A 19,264-nucleotide genomic window follows, 5' to 3' on the forward strand; every position below is an offset into this window, starting at 1 on the left:
AGAATTTGCCAAAATAACAACTACTACTGACAAATTAAGAAGTAAGCTATGTCATTGCCAAAATCGTGGAAAAACAGATGAAATGACATCCAATTGCTGAGTCAGTAATTCTCCCTGCATGCTGTAAAATAGTAAATATTATGCTTGGTGAAATATATAAAAAAGTGATCTTGAAAATCCCTGGGTCAGATAACACTATTAGTGATACTATTAGTATCTCAAGATACTGAGTCACAAGTGATAGTTAACATTAAAGAAGCCAATTTCTTTGTCATTCAGTTGGACTAGTCAACTGACATCAATGGAAAAGCTCAACTCCTAGCATTTAGGAGGTTTGTCTGCAGTGGAGCCATCACTGAGCAACTGTTATTTTATACATCTCTACCAGAAATCAGAGGCTTCATACCACCACCACCACCACCCAGCAACTGGGATTCTGGGGTTGGGCTTTCTTGGGTGACATATGGGTTATTCGATGCTGGAATATATTCCTCATACTAAGCAAAGCTTCTTCACTTGTAACCAATAAAGCTATGGCCTGTTAAATTCCAAGTATTACATGCTGTACCTTTACGGCTTTCCCTCTGCTCCATCGTCACTGCCAGGAACACAAACCATTCATTCTCAGACCAACAGAAAATTTTTGTTCTTACTCATTAGGTTATTTTTGAAATATGGTGTTGTCATACCTTTATCAACACCCCCCCCCCTCCAGAAGATGTTACAGGTCTATGAAAGTCTATGCTACCAAATTCTTTCTTTCTCTCAGTTACTCTCAAAGGTGCTACAATACCCCTTTGCTACAATGCCTCTTGGGTTCTGCATACATGTAACTCTGAGGTTTTTAACTCATTAATTCCAATATCTGCACATGGATTTCTATATCTGTTCTCCCTCCCATCCTTTATGTGAATGCCAATTAGTTCCAAGCAGACTCTCAGGGGAGAGAATCTCTAACACAGAGGAGAGAGTTTCTAAGCATCTGTAATTAAGAGAACTGATAATTAATTTTCCTCTCTCAGTCAGAGGCACCGGTGAGAAGACTATGAATCACAGCTCTGAAATGTTACTGTGAACATGTGAGCAAACACCTCAGTTTATTCAAAAACCTGTTTAGCTACAAATGAACAGTCATGCTTCCAGTTTCTAGGGTCAATAGGCTACCTTCATAGTGAAGGCCATACCATATTCTAATTGCCTTCTGTCATCCAGGGGTGGGACTTCCAAGGTAAGATTTCTTTTCCCCACCCTCCCGGGTCTTCAGCTGCCTCTCTCCAGAGATAGCTGAAGACCTGGGGGGGAGGTGAGGGGGGAAGACGAGGGACAGGCGTGCACACTCTGGAGACAGCTGAAGGCTTGGGATGGTTGGGAGGAGGAGAAACAGGTGCGTACCTGTTCTTCCTCTTCCCTGTCCTCCGCGTGCCCTGAAAATGGTTTTGCGTGCCATGTCTGGCACACGTGCCATAGGTTCACCACAATGGGCATATATGGATATTTATGTAAGCAAGCCACTCCTCTTTATGGCCATGTGGGTTCTGGGAGACAAAAGAATTATTAAGTCCAGGAAATAAAATTTAAACTCCATTAGCAATGCACAAAAAAGATACTTCCTCTGATATACTTGTTCTCTCTGGTTGGGTGGTTAATTTTAGTCTTGATAAAATTAAGTGTGGAGAGGCCTGCAGTTATCCAGCCTAATTCAGAACATTCCTCACTAAAGAATATCTGATGAAACTCACCTACCAAGTGATATGGCTAGATACAGTTGATGCTGTAAAGTTCAGTTCAATCAAAAGTATCACACAGTTGGAAGAGACTGCAAAAACCATTTAATCCAAGCCCCTCCCTTGCATGAGGACACAATTAAAGCACTCCTGAGAGATGTCCATTCAACGTCTGTTTAAAGACCTCCATGGAAGGAGAGCTGACCAGCCTCTGAGGCAGTCCATTCTATTGCTGAACAGCTCTTATAGCAAATGTCCTTTCTAATGTTTAGATGGAATCTCTTTTCTTGTAATCTGAATTCAGTGGTTTGTACTTTAGTCTCCGGAGCAGCAGAAAACAAGCCTACTCCATCTTCTACATGGCATTCCTTCAGATGTTTAAAAACTGAGCATTTCACCTCTACATCTTCTTTTTTCAAGCTAAATATATCCAACTCCTCTGTCTTCACGGGGCTTAGTTTCCAGACCTCTGACCATTTTGGATGGTCCTCTGAACATATTCCAGTTTGTTAATATCTTTCTTGAACAGTGGTGCCCAGAAATGGTCAAAATATTTCAGGTGAGTAATAGTACTATTGAGAGCCAGCATGGTGTAGTGATTTGAGGGACTAGGACTCTGGAGATTGAGGTTTGATTCCCCACTTGGCCATGGAAAACCTTGGATGATGGTCCTGATGATCATATGGGTGGTTATTCCATGTTCAAAGTTAGTATGCCTCTGAACCCCAGTTTCCTGGAAGCAAACCACTGATATGGTCCATTGCTCTCATGTCTAGCTTACAGGAACCTAGAGGAATCTAGTTTGTTACTGTGAGATCCAGCAGGTGTCTTTGTATGTTCTTAACTGCTCCTCCCAAAGCTGGATTTTGCAAGTATTTCAAAGTTACTTGTGCAGACGTTCCCAACTTTAAGTCATCATATGTTGATGGATTTCTACTCCAACTCCCAGATGATCCACCCAGCGTGACTAATGTTGTTAAACTTCAACTCCCAGCATGACTAATGTTGGATTTCAATTCCCAACATGACTGATTTTTCTGGACTTCAACATGTTGCTGGACTTCAACTCCCAGCAGCCCCAGCCAACATGACTAATGAGCTGGGATTCTGAAAGTTGTACCCCAAAACATCTGGGGATCTATTTGTTGGGAACCACTGAAGTTCGAAATCTCCAATCCCAGAGTGTCTTTTGGAAGTTTGTTCAGTCAAGGGTGAGGGTCAGTCGGGGAAGCCTGTTTGTTTGAGGCTGTAGCAAGCTCCAGAGAATAGGACAAGAGCAATGGATTCAAACTACAGAAAAGGAGATTCCACCTCAACATTAGGAAGAACTTCCTGACCATAAGAGCTGTTCCGACAGTGGAACATGCTTCCTCAAAGTGGGGTGGAGTCTCCTTCTTTGGAGGTTTTTAAACAGAGGCTGGATGGCCATCTGTCAGGGGTGCTTTGATTATGAGTTCCTTCATGGCAGGGGGTTGGACTGGCTGGCCCTTGTGGTCTCTTCCAACTCTATGATTCTATGAGAATCTATATCAACACAAGCCTTTCAATATGCTGAGATAATCCTTAGAAACACTCCCACAGATTCCTCTCATGCCATCTGACATAGGACAGTAATTGAAAAGAGTTATCTTGCATTGGAGAGGCACCATAGAAGTTGCTTTGACTCCAAGCAAAGACCGTTACTACATTTTTCAACAGTTCTTTTTACCAAGGTTTAAGATGTTATTTGATGCTCTAATTATCAGATGCATTTTTTCATGCATCTGATGCAATTTTGAAAATCATTTGATTGTAAGCTGTCCTGGAAATACAAGTCAACCCTCCACATCCACAGATTCTTTATCCACAGTTTCAACCATCCATGGCTTAAAATACTTCAAAAAGATATACATTCCAAAAAGCAAACCTTGATCTTGCTGTTTTATTTAAATGACACCATTTTACTATGCCACTGTATTGAATCGGACTTGAACATCCACAGATTTTGATATTATTATTTGGGGGGTGGGGGATCCTGGAACCAAACTGCAGCGGATACCAAGGGGGCACTGTATTGATATTGTAGGCCGTAATGTGAAGGTTTAAAATCAATAAAAACCTGAGCATATGGTGACAAGACAAGCATCTGTTTCTCATCTGTTTTCTACCAGAATGATGGTACTGAAATAAATGGAACATAAAGATTATCTTATCTGACTACTGACATATTACCTGGTCATAGTGCAGTGCCTTCTGGTGGATATTTGCATACTGGAGAGTCAAGCAGTTCTTCTCATGTACCACATCGTTCAATACATTTTCCTAGAGCAAAACAGAAATAGTTTTAAAAGACCTAGTGACATCTTATTAAATTACTTCAGTTACCCCACCTGCCATGCTGGCTGTGCAATTCCATAAAGGTAACTCTTCCAGGCTCTGGGTTTGCTTAGGATTCCAGAGATAAATTTGAGGGTATTCCAGAGATGGAGAACCACTACTGAGAAAGCTGGTAGCCACCCAGTGTATTAATAGGGGTGGCAGCACCTACAGAAGACAAGGTATGGGAGAAGGCTCTCAAGTATCTGAGTTCCAAGAATTTAGGGCTTTAAAGATTAGCACCACCTCTTTGAACTAGGTTCAGAAGTGAATAGGAAACCAATGGAGAACTTCTAAAATTCATATAATATGGCTCCAACTAAGTAAACCAGTCAGAATTCTTGCAGTCATATTCTCAGTTAGTTGAAACACCCAAACCACTGACATGTATAGCCCCACATGATGGAATACAGTAAGCCAACTGGATATATCATTGCTTAGATCACCAGTGCTAGACTCCTAGGACTGAAGAAGGATTGAGCAAGGAGCTCCAGGAAGTGATGCATCCACTCTTTCAGAAGTGAGCCTCCATCCAGAATCAGTGGTAGATGGTGGCTCCAGTGCCATGGGGCAACGAATGTGTTCCAGGTATTAATCACAAAAATATATGTGGTCTTAAATCTATTTTGGTAAATGAATTCACCACCCCAATGACATGGAAGGGAAAAGCCATCACTGTCCAGAGCAACTGTACACCAAATTGCTATACCATGGAATCACATTCCCACAATGCCCCTGCTTTGTAAAGATTCAATTTTAGCTTGCTGGTCCTTACACAACCCATTACTGTGTCTGACTAGCAGTTCAGCATCAATACTACCCTCTTACTTATCGCCAGGTAAATAATGATAACCATATATCTCCTCATGGATCAAGGCAGGGGAAAACAACAAACAACAATATCATGTAAACACACTGGTTAAGACACACCATTTAAAAGGGCAAACAAGATGGGCTCACATTAAAAAAAACTCCACGTCTAAAATCTGTCATTTAAAACTTGAGCACTAGAAGTAAAACAAAAACAAAAACAAGCAAAACAAAGCACCATATATATATTTTTAAGTCATGGAGGTGCTGTAAATTAAGTAATCTTAAAATCTGAAATTACACATGCACAAAAAATATCTTTTTAATCTGGAGGCATTTCTTTTACTGTGTTCTGGTGTAATAAATCAGTAATGTAGTAACAGATGTAAAGCACAGAAAGGTGGCTGGGGGAAAGAAAGGAAATATTAGCTGCGTGCTTCACAACCAGGTAGTACACATAGTATCAAAACAGGTAGGACATTAAAACCACTGAATCCTAGGCAGCTATGAAGGAACTAGTTACAACTGTCCACGACTGCAACCCTTTAATACCCTCATGTTGTGATATAGATCAGCGGTTCTCAACTTGTGGGTCGCGACCCATTTGGGGGTCGAATGACCCTTTCACAGGGGTCGCCTAAGATCATTGGAAAACACATATTTCTGATGGTCTTAGGAACTGAGACAAAAATAATTTTATGGTTAGAGGATAAAATACATGAGGAACTGTATTAAAGGATCGTGGCATTAGGAAGGTTGAGAACCACTGGTATAGATTAACATTAGCTAGTGTAATTTTGACAGCCATTTTTCAAGCAAATAGGCAATTTTAAAAAAACCATGAGCTTGAAGCCTGCTTCCAAACTCTATTTCTACAAAACAAGAGACAATCTGCATAGAAAATGGAACCAAGCATATCAACAGGATTTTAAAATGACACAAAAGAGAACAACTGGCTTGATGACTTTTCCTAACGGATCTGGCATTTCTTTTTATCATCACCTTACAAATCATAGAATCGTAGAGTTGTTCTGTTTCAGAACACACAAGTACTACTGCTATCTATATCATGTAGACACGTTTGCTGTTTCATATCCAGAATAACTTTGGAACATGTTACAGATGGAACTTCTACAACACTGGTCCCCAAACTGTGCTCTTTAAGGGATTTTGGACTTCAGCTCCCAGAATCCCAGACTATTGGCCAACGTAGCTGAGCCTTCTGTGAGTTGAAGTCCAAAATCTCTTCTAGGGTACAGTTTGGGGACCACTGCTCTACAACATACGAAGTTACTTCAGGGGGGAAGAAAACTTGCCCAAAATAAATTAAAGCAGTTTTGGACAAAGCCTGCACTAAAAACACAAGTGATAAAGTCCAAATCTCTGTCCACCCCCAGCAACAGTATATTTTAATAAAGGAGCCTTTTGTAATCCATGACATACCTGAGTTCATTTTTTAAAATGCGCAATGCCCCCTCCCTCTTCTAGCTCACAGTGTTTGCAGATGAATCTGCAGTCGGGACACTGAACAGCTTTAACCAGCTTGCACTGAATTAAAAGCCTGCAAAGGGCGGGGGGAGTGAACAATTTGTGAGCAAACGCTGATTCTTTTTAAAAGTTGCCTTAGCTTTGTGAAATGATAGCCAGACTCTCTTCTGATGTTTGAAATGGATGTAGCATTGAAAACAACAACAATCTTTTTCAATGGGTACATGGCCAGTAAAATAATAATTAAAAAAAATCACAGCGTGGATGATGGCTTCGGTAGATTTAACACAATGTGACACCGCTGTCTGTACAGCAAAGTTCTCCATCGCCTAGAGTCAAGCAGCTGTTGTCCTGTGTTCCAGTTAGCTCATGCATCAATTTTTGTACTGAAAAACAAACAAACAAAATTGGTGTACTCCTGGGCTGTAAAATTATTTGATGTGCTTTGAGGGGGAGTGGAGGGAGAGAGGGCAGAAGAGGTGCTGGCCTTTTTGTGAGCTGTTGTCTTTTTCAGTAGTTCTAGATTTTGTTATTTTAAGTTGTTTGCCTGAGAATTTCTTAGAGCAGAGTTCTAGCAAGTCACTCAGGCTAGGCAAGAATGACTCCTGATCCAAACACAGTCCATCTGCTAAATGGTCTGGTCTAGTTGATGCTTGACCACCTTCCCATATATACTGATACTACTACTACTACTACTTCGTTTTTTCTTTTTTTGGCAGTGTCCTGCAGGTAGCAAATTAGAAAGAAAGAAACAAACCCAGGAGGCATGTTTGTTGTTAATTAGATTTTTATTCCTCCTTTTTGCCAATGAATGCAAGGCGATGAGCATGGGGCTCCTCTTTTCCACTTATCTGCACCACAACCCAGTAAGGAAGGTTAGGGTGACAGAGTACCTTACTTAAGGTCATCCAGTGAGCTTGTTGGGCCTTTAAAGTTGGGCGTTTAAAACCATGTATATGTACAGATTGGATAAAATCAATTAGGCCCCAAAGGTTTTAATGCAGAAAGCCTTTCACAACTAGAGTGCCACAAGAGAGAAGCCCCTCTCCCACGCAATATAATGTTCCCACCATTAAGACACAGAAAAGAACCCTTTTAGAAGACGACAGGTAGCTGTATATATGTATAAGGGCTGCCTGTTCAGGACTGAGTCAGGTCCAGAGGTGTCCTACCCAAACCCTGAACCCTAGGGATAGCCTTTGGGGATTTCATTAAGCGTTATGCAGTAAGTACCAATTATAGCTACTTACACCTTGTCACTGAGACACACAGAGAGAACATATTTTCCTGTTTGTAAATTAAGACAGAATTTTTAGCTAATTCCCAGATCAAAATTAAATGTGAAGAATTATTCTTTCTCACTTACTTAGGAAGACAGAGTAAGGATTACAGTATTTGCTTCATGCTTGAAGCATAGTGCAAGGTGAGCCTCTGTGCCATAATGACTAACAAGAGAGGAAGAAGTAAATACATAAACTTCCTAAAGAGTCTTTCTAAATTGCAGCAACAAATCAATTAAACCTTGCAAACTGTAAGTGGTGGCTCTTCTAGCTGAGCTGGAGATTAGCAAACAGCCCGTTCCTCTTTCCTAGGGCTCAGACCCACACACTTGGAGAATCTGCACTTAGGGCTAAACCTTGAAATACTTAGGTGCATATAGGAAGGGGCTCTACTTCAGATATTGAGGTCCCCAGATGTTTAGGGCTTTGAACATCACTGTCAGCATCTTGAACTCAGACTAGAAACATATTAGCAACTAATGCAATTCCTTTAACATAGGAATAGGTATTATATGGAGCCCTAGTGGATAGGGAGCCCTGGTGGCACAGCAGTTAAATGCCGGTAAGGTTGTGAATTCAATCCCAGGCAGGGCTCCGTGGTCCACTCAGCCTTGCATCCTGCTGGAGGTCACTAAAATGAGTACCCAGCGTGTTGGGGGCAATTAACTTACACATTGTAAGCCGCTTAGGGAGAACTTAAGTGTAGTGTACTTGCCATTGCTATTGCTGTCTAATTTGTTCTGGTAAGCAATCTAGCTGCTACTTTTATCACTAGCTGCAGGTTCTGAGTCATCTTTAAGAGTATTCCCTTATACAGTATAGTGCATTCTAGTAGTCTAATGGAAAGGTTCCCAGTATATAAACTAATGTAGGTATCACCAATATTACATTACCACACACCCAGAAAGGAGAGATGTAGTAGTGATGGGTGACTTCAACTATCCTGATATTTGCTGGAAGTCAAACTTAGCCAAGAATTTAAGGTCCAGCAAATTCCTCTCTTGCCTGGCAGATGATTTCATTGTCCAAAAGGTGGAAGAGGTAACAAGGGGATCAACTGTTTTAGATCTGATTCTAACCAACAGGGATGACCTGGTTAATGAGGGGCAAGTGGTGGGATCCTTAGATGGGAGTAATCATGTCCTCCTGGAGTTTGTTATACAGTGGAAAGGAGAAACCAGGCATCGTCAGACATTCATTCTAGACTTTAGGAAAGCTGATTTCAGTAAAGTTAGCGAAATACTTAGTTTGATCCCGTGGACAGGAATAGTAAAAGAGTAGAGAATTCAGGACGGATGGGAGTTTCTCAAAAAGGAGATACTGAAGGCACAATTTCAAACTGTTCCAATGAGGGGGAAAAATGGGAGGTATCTCAAGAAACCAGGATGGATGTCTAAAGAACTTTCAACTGAGCTAAGTTTTAAATGGAAAATGTATAAGAAATGGAAAAGGGGGGAAATTACCAAAGAGGAATTCAAACAAGTAGCTAGCAAGTGTATGGGTAAAGTCAGAAAAGCTAAAGTGCCGAATGAGTTCGGGCTTGCTAGAGCGGTTAAGAACAATAAAAAGAACAAAAGGAAGAAGAAGGAAATGGTAAGAAGAAAACCTTCTTGCTTTGCTTCTGACAATTGCACGGGAGGAAATACGACATTACCCAATCTTTCATAGGACTCAGGAGCTAAATTTGGATGCTATAACTGAAAAAAGTAAAGATATAAACCACCCAAATATCAAGCACTAACTGAAGAGCAAAACATATATTTTGACATTTATATTTCCAAACATCTGTCAAGTTGTATGCCTATCCACAAAAATCAAAGTGTATGGTTTGTCCTTGCTATTTGCCTCCTGTCCCACTGTGAGGAGCTAGTCCCTCACATCATCAGGTGCAGAGTATATTTCTATTTTTCTGGGCCACATTTAGGAGCCTAAAATGAACTGGAAGCCACCCTTCTGAGGAAGGACACACCAAGGAAAAGTTATGATGTTATGACTTCACTCATTTTAAAAATATATATTCATACCATGTCTGCATGGCAGTGTGTGTTAAAACCCCACCTACTACAACCTGCAGGGTTCAGCCAGATAGCTAGACTTCTACGAATACTCGGCATCAAATAGATCCATCTCCCTATCCTTTCTTCTTGCTGATTTCTAATAGTTTAATAAAGAGAATCAGCATTAGTTTCCCCCAACAAGCCTGCCCCATTACAATGTGCAAAGAAGAAGCAAAGATGAGCAAACAGGAATGATCAGTGGTTGTCATAGAAACATGGCCCTGCAGGTAAGGAACTGCTGTATTGAAGTAAATGTTCAAAGCGTGGGGCGGAATCCCTGGTTATTCTGCAGAATGTGAGTAACCACTCTGATCCCAGGCATCTGGAATAATTTGTGGTAATGTCTGTGGAAAGAGAGGGTTTCCCCTGAGATGCTCTGGGATGATGGGGGAGCAGGTCGCCCAAGTCTGTCCTGGGGTAATGCCACCCTTTGCCTTCCTATGTGTTTCAGCACTGTGTGCATTTTACCTTTTGATGCTCCACATCCATTCAGCCCCTTTCAGATGCTTCAGAGAAAGGAAAATATAAATGAAGGCTTGCTCCCAAAAGATTTCCTTTACAGCGACCTGTCCCCTTGTTCGTAGCCTTTAAAAGGCAACCCTAACTTGACAATGCTATTCGATGCTTTCCTCCAGCCATTTTGAAACATATGCATCCTCCCAAGGCTGACACACAACATGCTGCTGCCTGAAGTAGAGCAGCAAATGGTGCCCCCCCCCCCCCCCCCGATCCCAGTTTAGATGCATGCTGCCTAAAACCAATCAAAGGTATTTTGGGACCGGAGGCAGAAAATTCCACAAGAACCTCTCCACCAGTAAAGATAACAACCAACCAACCAATAGACAAACAAGAAGTTAAATAGGCAATACATTTTTGCTTTTTTTTTTAATACATCAAATTTGCTGTCTCATGGGGGCCAGCCTTGCATTCCTCTGCAAGACAAATTGGTACATAGTTTTTGTGGAGTTTTTTTTTTACTATGTGGCCATGATCTCGAAAATGTTTCGCTAGCATCTGTGGCTGGCATCTTCTCTGAAGATGCCAGCCACAAATGTTGGCAAAATGTCAGGAATAAACTCTTCTAGAACATGGCCACATAGTCCAAAAAGCCCCACAAAAAAATATGGATGCCAGCCATGGATGCCTTCGACTTCACAAATCTATACAGCGTGTATTCAATAAAATCAGACATAGTTTGTCAAGTTGTGTTTCACAATCTAGAGAGGTACATACAGGAGAATGTGTACCTAATAAACCTGATCCCCCAGAACTGGAAAACACTCACCCTGAATCTGAATTCGTATATAGGGCACCTGAAGCCACCTGCTTCGCTTGGCTCTGATTCAATGTGAATGTGGAAGTTCCTTGTTGCTATATTCACAGTTACATACCTAGGGATAAAACCTTGCAGTTTGCCCTTTACTTAATGAGCAAGCTGTGAGGATCCAGACTAATATTTTATTAATCAAAGATGTTTTGAAACATCAAGACATAAAGATCTTTTAAATGCACACATATACAGGACAGTGGCAGGATGGGAGGGAATGAAATACTTTTCTTTCCTTCTAAATAACAAACTTTGACCCAAAATACTTCCAGCTCCACGAGTCCTTAATGGTAATTTCTGTGGGCTAAACCTGTTAAACTTATGAAAAGACTACTCTCTCAGTATGTATGGAATAAATCCGGATGGGCAATTGCACAGAGGGTAAGGTCCTTTTTTTAAGCCCTGTGGCCCTTTCACAGAGAGCATAACTAGCATTACGGTTCCTCTCAGCAGAGATGAAGACATAATGAACCAGGAAAGAATCTAGAGTAGATCATTAAACAGAGTCTGTGAACATTTAGAAGGCAATTCCATAATCACAAAGAGTCAACACGGGTTTCAGAGAAACAAGTCATGCCAGACAAATCTTATCCCTTTCTTTGATAAAATTACCAGCTTGTTAGATGGAGGGAATGCTGTGGATATAGTATATCTTGATTTCAGTAAGGCCTTTGACAGGGTTCCCCATGACATTCTTGCAAACAAGCTTGTAAAAGGTGGGCTAAACAAAGTAAATGTTACATGGATTTGTAATTGGTTGACCGGCCGAACCCAAAGGGTGCTCAACAATGGCTCCTTTTCATCCTGGCGAGAAGTGACCAGTGGGGTCCCATAGGGTTCTGTCCTGGCCCCAGTGCGATTCAACTTCTTTATCAATGACTTGGATGAAAGAATTGGGGGCATACTTATCAAATTTGCAGATGACACCAAACTAAGAGGAGTAGCTAATACCCCAGAGCGCAGGATCAAAATTCAGAATGACCTTAATAGATTAGAAAGCTGGGCCAACGCTAACAAAATGAATTTCATCACAGAGAAATGTAAGGTACTGCACTTAGGGCAGAAAAATGAAATGTAGGGATATACGATAGGTGACACCTGGCTGAATGAGACTACATGTGAAAGGGATCTAGAAGTCCAAGTAGACCACAAGTTGAACATGAGTCAATAGTGCGATGTGGCAGCTAACAAGGCCAACGCGATTTTAGGCTGCATCAATAGAAGTATAGTGTCTAGATCAAGGGAAGTAATAGTGCCACTCTATTCTGCTCTGGTCAGGCCCCACCTGGAATATTGTATCCAGTTCTGGGCACCTCAGTTTAAAAAGGATGTTGAGAAACTGGAGCATGTCCAAAGGAGAGCGACCAAAATGGTGAAGGGTCTGGAAACCAGGCCTTATGAGGAACGACTTAGGGACCTGGGATGTTTAGCCTGGAGAAGAGAAGGTTAAGAGGTGATATGATAGCCCTGTTTAAATATTTGAAAGGATGTCATATTGAGGAGCAAGCTAGCTTGTTTTCAGCTGCTCCAGAGAACAGGACCCGGAGCAATAGATGGAAGCTTCAAAAAAAGAGAGATTCCAGCTTAACATTAGGAGGAACCACCTGACAAAAAGGGCCGTTCGACAGTGGAACACACTCCTTCCTTGGAGTGTAGTGGAGTCTCCTTAATCAGAGGTCTTTAAACAGAGGCTGGATGGCCATCTGTCAGAGATGCTTTGATTGAGATTTCCTGCATGGCAGAATGGGGTTGGACTGGATGGCCCTTGTGGTATCTTCCAACTCTATTATTCTATGATTCTATGGTTCTATAAATTGTTTACCCAAGCCTAGCATTTTCAGATTAGCAGCTACCTACCTTTGAGAAAATGTTGGGGATGGGAGTGGGAATGCTACTTTTGCTCATTAGCTTTTATGTTCTCAAAGCTTGTGTTTGTGCTATAGTGGGGGGTGGGCAACGTATGGCCTGCAGCCCCAGGAGCACTTTTGTGGAGCCCAGCCCCTCCTCCAAGTTTATTTACTCCAAAATGCTTCTGCACTATAAGGATTTTTGTGATTAGATTTTTACTATTTGAACCTTCAGGTTTCAACCACACCTTGTACTTCATGCCAAGATAAGAGATGTACATACATGCTTGAGGACATAGTGGTTTCTAGGCTCCCCCCCCCCCCCCAAAATAGCTTGTGGAGTCCAACTATGGAAGTTGGGTTTTCCCTGCTGTAAATATCTGCTGCTTCCCTATAATACCAATAATACCCTTAAATCCGTTTTGATGTGACATCCACAATCAGACCCTGATTCATGTTAGTGCTGTTTTTCCACCAAATTGGATGGTGCATGCTAATACACAAACACCTTGGACTGATGACTAAGGGCCCAAACAGACAGGCCAAAATAAAGCTGCTTCAGGTCACTTTGAAGGTATACTGTTTAAATTATGCATGCGTTCTAAAAGGCCGGAAGCTGCGCCAAAGGCACACTATAGTCCTAAGGACAGGAGTACAGCTTTGGTACAGCTTCTGAACTCTTAAGATGCATGTGTCATTTAAACAGTAACCCTTCAAAGTGACCTGAAGCAGCTTTATTTTGGTCTGTCTGTTTGGGTCCTTAGTTGGGATTAGCTGTTTTTCCCAACCAAGGATCTTTCTAGGTCATGAGCAGAGCCAGCCATTTTGTGGATGATCCTGGAGAGTGTTACCTCACACTGGTTCATCACTTCAAGGAGACACAGGAAAAAAACACAGCAGGAATGGAGACTTAGGCCCATTACAAATGGGCCTAAAAGAGCGCGCTCTGCGCGTGCTAGGGTTAGAAAGGGGCGCCCTTTCTGGACACCCCCAACCCCAGCACGCGCAGAGCGCGCACAAAATGGTGGCGGCCGTTCCACACGACCACCGCCATTACGACATCACGACCGCGTCGCCTCTATACTGGGCGGCGCGGACGTGACGTTGTCACGCCGCGCCAGGGCGCATAGTGCACCCCTTGTCCAGTCACAAAAAGAACTCCAAAACAGAGCTCCTTTTGCCGTTTGCGTCGCTGGGCGCAGCCTTCAGACGGCTACGCCCAGCAACGCAGAGGAGAAAGGGGCCAAGCGGCCCCTTTCTCCTCCTCCCCGCTGCCGCAGGGTGTCCTTGGGGCTTGAAGCCCCAAGGACACCCCTTTCTAGGCTACGGGGAAGGGGCCTTTTGCTGCTTCCCTGCGGTCTGGAAAGCGGCGGATCGGGGCCTCAGCAGCTGCCACTCTGACTGCTGAGGCCCCAATCCGGCAGGGAAAGGGGCGGGTGCAGGTCGCCGCTTTTCGGCGGTCTGTAACCCGCCCTTGTCTGTTGCAGGCCACCTCTGGAGTCCCTAAAGAGGCAGGGCTCAGAAGGAAAGGTGAGAGTTGGGCACTCTCAGGTGAGAGCTGAGCACTGTGATTTTAATGTATGTGGAGGGGAAGACCAGATGGAAGCCCTATCAAAAAATCATTTTTGCCTGGTTCTGTTTTCTAAGAGCACACAAGCCCCCTGGCATTTGGATTTAGGTGGTCTTTCCTTAAAGCCTATTTAACACTGCGGAGAATGCCATTACATTACCGGACTTGGTACCCTGTCACCAATTTTACAGTATATTTTATGTATACATGTGTTTGTGCAAGTCCCAAGATCCTAGTTACTCTGCTAGCCAACCCTCTGTTCTACTAGTGCTGCTGCTGAATGTTAAGTCACTCTACAGCAAAACAGCCCTTATCCACTGCTTGGCTGTGAATGAAAAGGTTGCCTGTATGCAATGGGTAGAAGAGCCGGATGGCAAGGGCTAGAATAAGATGGACTGGTCAGTGGATCGGGGGTGGTGGTGGTGGTGTAAATGCTTCACTCTTTCAGGGAAGGTATTTGCTGCTTTGAGGGCGGCTGTGGTGCATCTCCTAAAAAGGACTTTCCTGGACCAAGAAATATGTGAGAACTATTGCCCCATCATTAGCATCACTTTCAGGGCAAGGTGCTTGAGTATGTGGTAGGTAAGCAGTAAAGTCACCAATTATCGTCTTCCTTGCCCTAGTTTGAAGGCTAGATGGAGTTCCTAAACCAGCGGTTCCCAGCCTGTTCTCTGTGGAGCCCTTAGGGCTCCGTGTGCACTTCCCAGGTGCTCCGCGGCCATTAACTTGCAAGATATGTGCTCCGTGGCCATTAACGTGCAAGATAGGCCTCTTTGAGGCTCTGCCATAGAAACCAAGTCTAAAAAGGGCCCCGAGTCAAAAAGGTTGGGAGCCCCTGTCCTAGACCATCCCAGGCCTCCAAAGCCTCTAATGTTCTAAAGGGAGAAACATGTTGGCATATTGGGGCCTCACATGATGCCCACTGCCTTGCTACAGACTTTACTCAAGCATTACAAAGGAATACTAAGGGCACTTGGCTAAGCACAAAACTTTACTGGCTGGACCACTTCTCCACCGAGCTCCACACTGAGCGTACTCTTATTGAGCAGCATGATTTGCATGGTGCAGTTTGACAACATATAGAAACACAAAACATTGTTAAATAGGTGCATTATGCTCCTTGCTCACAGTGGATCCAAGTAAATCAGGCTATTGTGTTTCAAATAAATAGCATAGGCTATTTGTTGGGAAGGGTGGTGGAGAGAAGAGAACAGCAAATAAGTGGCTTTCAGGAGTTGGCAAGCTGCTGCTCTCCAGATATTTTCAACTGCAGCTCACATACACCATGACCCTCCTTCTCCTTTGGGAGCCAAACAGACTGGGAAAGATAATTACATAAAATTAGAAAAAACAAAACAAAACAAAACCAGAAATGATCAGAAGTTCACTTCCAGTTTGAGAAAATGGATATTTCTATGTTGATCATTGTAGAGGGTTTCTGAAACTATGACTTTTCACTCCGGAAGGGAGAATTTACCTTTTTAAAAAGAAAATGGCTAGAAGAAAAGATATTCTGAGGGGCCAGTGGCCATATAACCACTTTGGGAGCTTCAGTAGACCCTAGTGCTGTATTTTACCACCGCCACTACCCTGCAGCTTAATGGTAGGAGCTGATATGCAGGTGAAAGCATGGCCTGAAGGCATCATAGCAATAATTTTAAAACTAAGCAGGGCTGCATCTGGGCAGCATCAGGATGACAAAATACTAGGGAATCCTAATGTACTCTAGCTCAAAGTGGGGGTGGGGGGATTGTATAATAATTCCCACAGTCCCCCAGCCAGAAAGGCAAGAGCATTGTAGTCCAAAAAAAGTAACCTTTCCAAATTCCAGCACTAGTTTAAGTTTTATAGAAGAAAGGTAGGCTCCAAATGCAACACACAAACAAATATTATTTTTTAAAAAGGCTTGGGATGTCATCCCCCAAAACTTACCAAGGTGAGCCAGGCGTCAGATGAGCAGGTGTATCCACTGGAGCAAGGATCATGGTACCAGCCAGCTGTTACTGAATCAACATGCAGAGTACTGGCTTCTTCTGAAAACTGCCCTACATCTGCCACACAGCTGTCCAAACCATTTGCTTCACTTAAAAAAGCACCCAAGTGTCAGAGTGCCACCCTCCTCTCCTCCGCTGTGTGAACACTGTTCAATTAAAATTAATCTTCCTGGCTGGCTGGTGCTGACCTTTCCAGCTAGTGCCTGGAAACAGAACATCACTCCCCTGGGGGATGAATGAAGAGGTGGGGCTTGGGACAGCACAGCACCTCCTGAATGTCTGTAACAGTTGACTCAAGATGTCCAGTACACACAATAATTTTTTTAAAAGAAACCTTACCCCTGGTATCTTTGCTGCCTTGGCTAGCCCACAACAGCCCAGGAGCCCCTGGTGGCACAGTGGTTAAATGCCTGTATTGCAATCACTCACTGAAAACCATAAGGTTGTGAGTTCAAGACCAGCAAAAGGGCTCAAGCTTGACTCAGGCTTGCATCCTTCTGAGGTTGCTAAAATGAGTATCCAGCTTGTTGGGGGCAATTAGCTTACAACTGTAAACCGCTTAGACACTGTTAGTTCAGTATGAAGCAGTATATAAATGAAGCAAGGAATGATAGGGGCATCATAGAGGAGTTGATGTGACAAGCATATTAACAGTTATGAAACAGTTACAAGCAAGAGCTTGGAAAGGTTACTTTTGTGGACCACAGTTGCCAGACTTTTCCAGCCAACATGACCATGACCATGACCATGACCATGACCATGACCATGACCATGACCATGACCACTGTAAATTTCCCAAGCTCTGGTAAGAACAAAAGGAAAATTCTTCAGGGTTAAATTAAAGATTTTTCTTGTCCTTGATCTGCACAGTTGCCAGCCATAACTAGGGAGCTCTACTTTGTTGCTGCTCCCCAGAAACCAGTACATACTGCCTCTGAACCTAGAGCTCCCATTTAGCTAGCACAAGCATAACCTGCAAGAAAATCCTTTCCTTCTAATAGCAGTGTCCCTGTTCGGGAGTCAACTCAGCCAGGCTACAGCACTCTTAATCCTCTACTTCCTGAGGTTTTCGTTTGTCACACTTAGCATCCTATGACTACTGAGCATTCTCATTCAGCTATTTGGGGGAATTTTTGTACCGTAATATTTGTTTTAATTTCTGTGTGGAAAGAATGTAAAAGAATAATATTGTTATTGTTGTTGTTGACCTTTAATTGTAAAGCTAGCTTCACCTCTTTCTTTTCTCTGTGAACCCCATCCTTCCCATGGCTCGCCACATTTCTCCTAACCTGATCCCCATCCGGCCTCTCCCTGTCTCCCTGCTTCCCTTCCTCTGTTCCCTCTGGAACTGCCGCTCTGCTGCCCCTAAAGCAACAGCAATTCATGACCTCTTTCTCTCTAAATCCTTTAACCTCCTCGCTCTCACCGAAACCTGGCTCCCAGCCCATGATACTGCAACCTCCTCTGCCCTTTCTTTTGGTGGTCTCTCCTTCACGCACACAAGCCGTCCTGAGGGTCGAGGAGGAGGGGTTGGTATCTTGCTATCTAACTCCTGCCAGTTTCAAGTTCTATCTTTTCCCCCCAGCTATCACTTCTCTTCCTTTGAGTTTCATCCTATCAGACTCTTTTCTCCTCTACAGCTCCGGGTTGCAGTCATCTATCGCCCTCCTGGTTCTGCCACCCAGTTCCTATCTGACTTTGAATCATGGCTGACATTCTTCCTTTCAGATTCAGTCCCCACTTTGATCCTAGGTGACTTTAATATCCACATTGATGATTCCAATAACCCTACAACATCTCGCTTTAACTCTCTGCTAGCTTCTTTTGGCCTCCAACCACACTCCAACTCTTCAACTCATTCTCACGGTCACTGTCTTGACCTAGTTCTTGCTGCAAACTGCGCCATTTCTGACTACCTGGCACTTGACTTTCCACTATCTGACCATCATTTAATCTCCTTTGCTCTCACTTATACTCCTCCTCCTCGCCATACTATTCAACGTCTTTTTCGTGATCTTCAATCTGTTGACTCTAACCAACTTGGTCTGACCCTGGATTCATCTCTCTCTTCCCTAAATCTCGGGGATTCCGCTGATTCAGCAATGTCTTTATTTAACTCCACTCTTTCCTCAACTCTTGACCATTTTGCCCCTGTCTCTGTACGCACTTCTTCCTCCAAGACTAGACCTCAGCCCTGGCTTACCCCCAACATTAAGTTTCTCCGGTCCTGCTCTAGAGCGGCCGAACGTCTTTGGAGAAAGTCCAAAGAGTGGGCTGATTTTATCCATTTCAAATTTGTTCTTTCTTCCTTCTCACGCGCCCTCTGTATGGCAAAACAGAATTATTACAAATCACTGATCTCTTCCAATGAGAGGTGCCCGCAGCGTTTGTTCTCCACCTTCAACACTTTGCTTAAACCTCCCTCTCCTCCTGTCTCTTCATCTTTCTCTCCTAATGACTTTGCTAACTATTTCATCTCTAAGATTACCACTATTCGCTCTGAGATAGTCCCTCCTGATTCTTCTTCTGCTCTTAATCTTCTTTCGCCTTCCCCTAACAAATTTTCTGTCTTTCCTCCTGCCTCTTTGGATGAACTCTCTACGCTTCTGAACTCTTCCAAACCTGCTACCTGTCCTCTTGATCCTATTCCTACTCGTCTTCTAATCTCTATAGCTCCCTCCTTTCTGCCCTCGCTCCTCCATATCTTCAATCTCTCTCTCTCTACAGGCTCCTTCCCCTCGGACTTCAAACATGCTCTCATTTCCCCAATTCTGAAAAAACCTTCTCTTGACCCCTCCTCTTTGTCTAGCTA

General features: G+C 43.2%; 1 protein-coding gene across 2 annotated transcripts in view; it reads right to left on the reverse strand.

Moving 5' to 3' along the window:
• The window catches only part of RIMBP2 (RIMS binding protein 2), a 197,242-nt gene that overhangs the window by 132,311 nt on the left and 45,667 nt on the right, over window positions 1–19,264 (reverse strand). For both annotated transcript variants that reach the window (XM_042441759.1, XM_042441751.1), the window contains exon 2: window positions 3,936–4,025. The gene's annotated coding sequence lies outside the window, so the exon portion shown is untranslated. The remainder of the gene's footprint in view (window positions 1–3,935; window positions 4,026–19,264) is intronic.

This window comes from Sceloporus undulatus, chromosome 10 (genome assembly GCF_019175285.1).
Source record: "Sceloporus undulatus isolate JIND9_A2432 ecotype Alabama chromosome 10, SceUnd_v1.1, whole genome shotgun sequence".
Lineage (NCBI taxonomy): Eukaryota > Metazoa > Chordata > Lepidosauria > Squamata > Phrynosomatidae > Sceloporus > Sceloporus undulatus.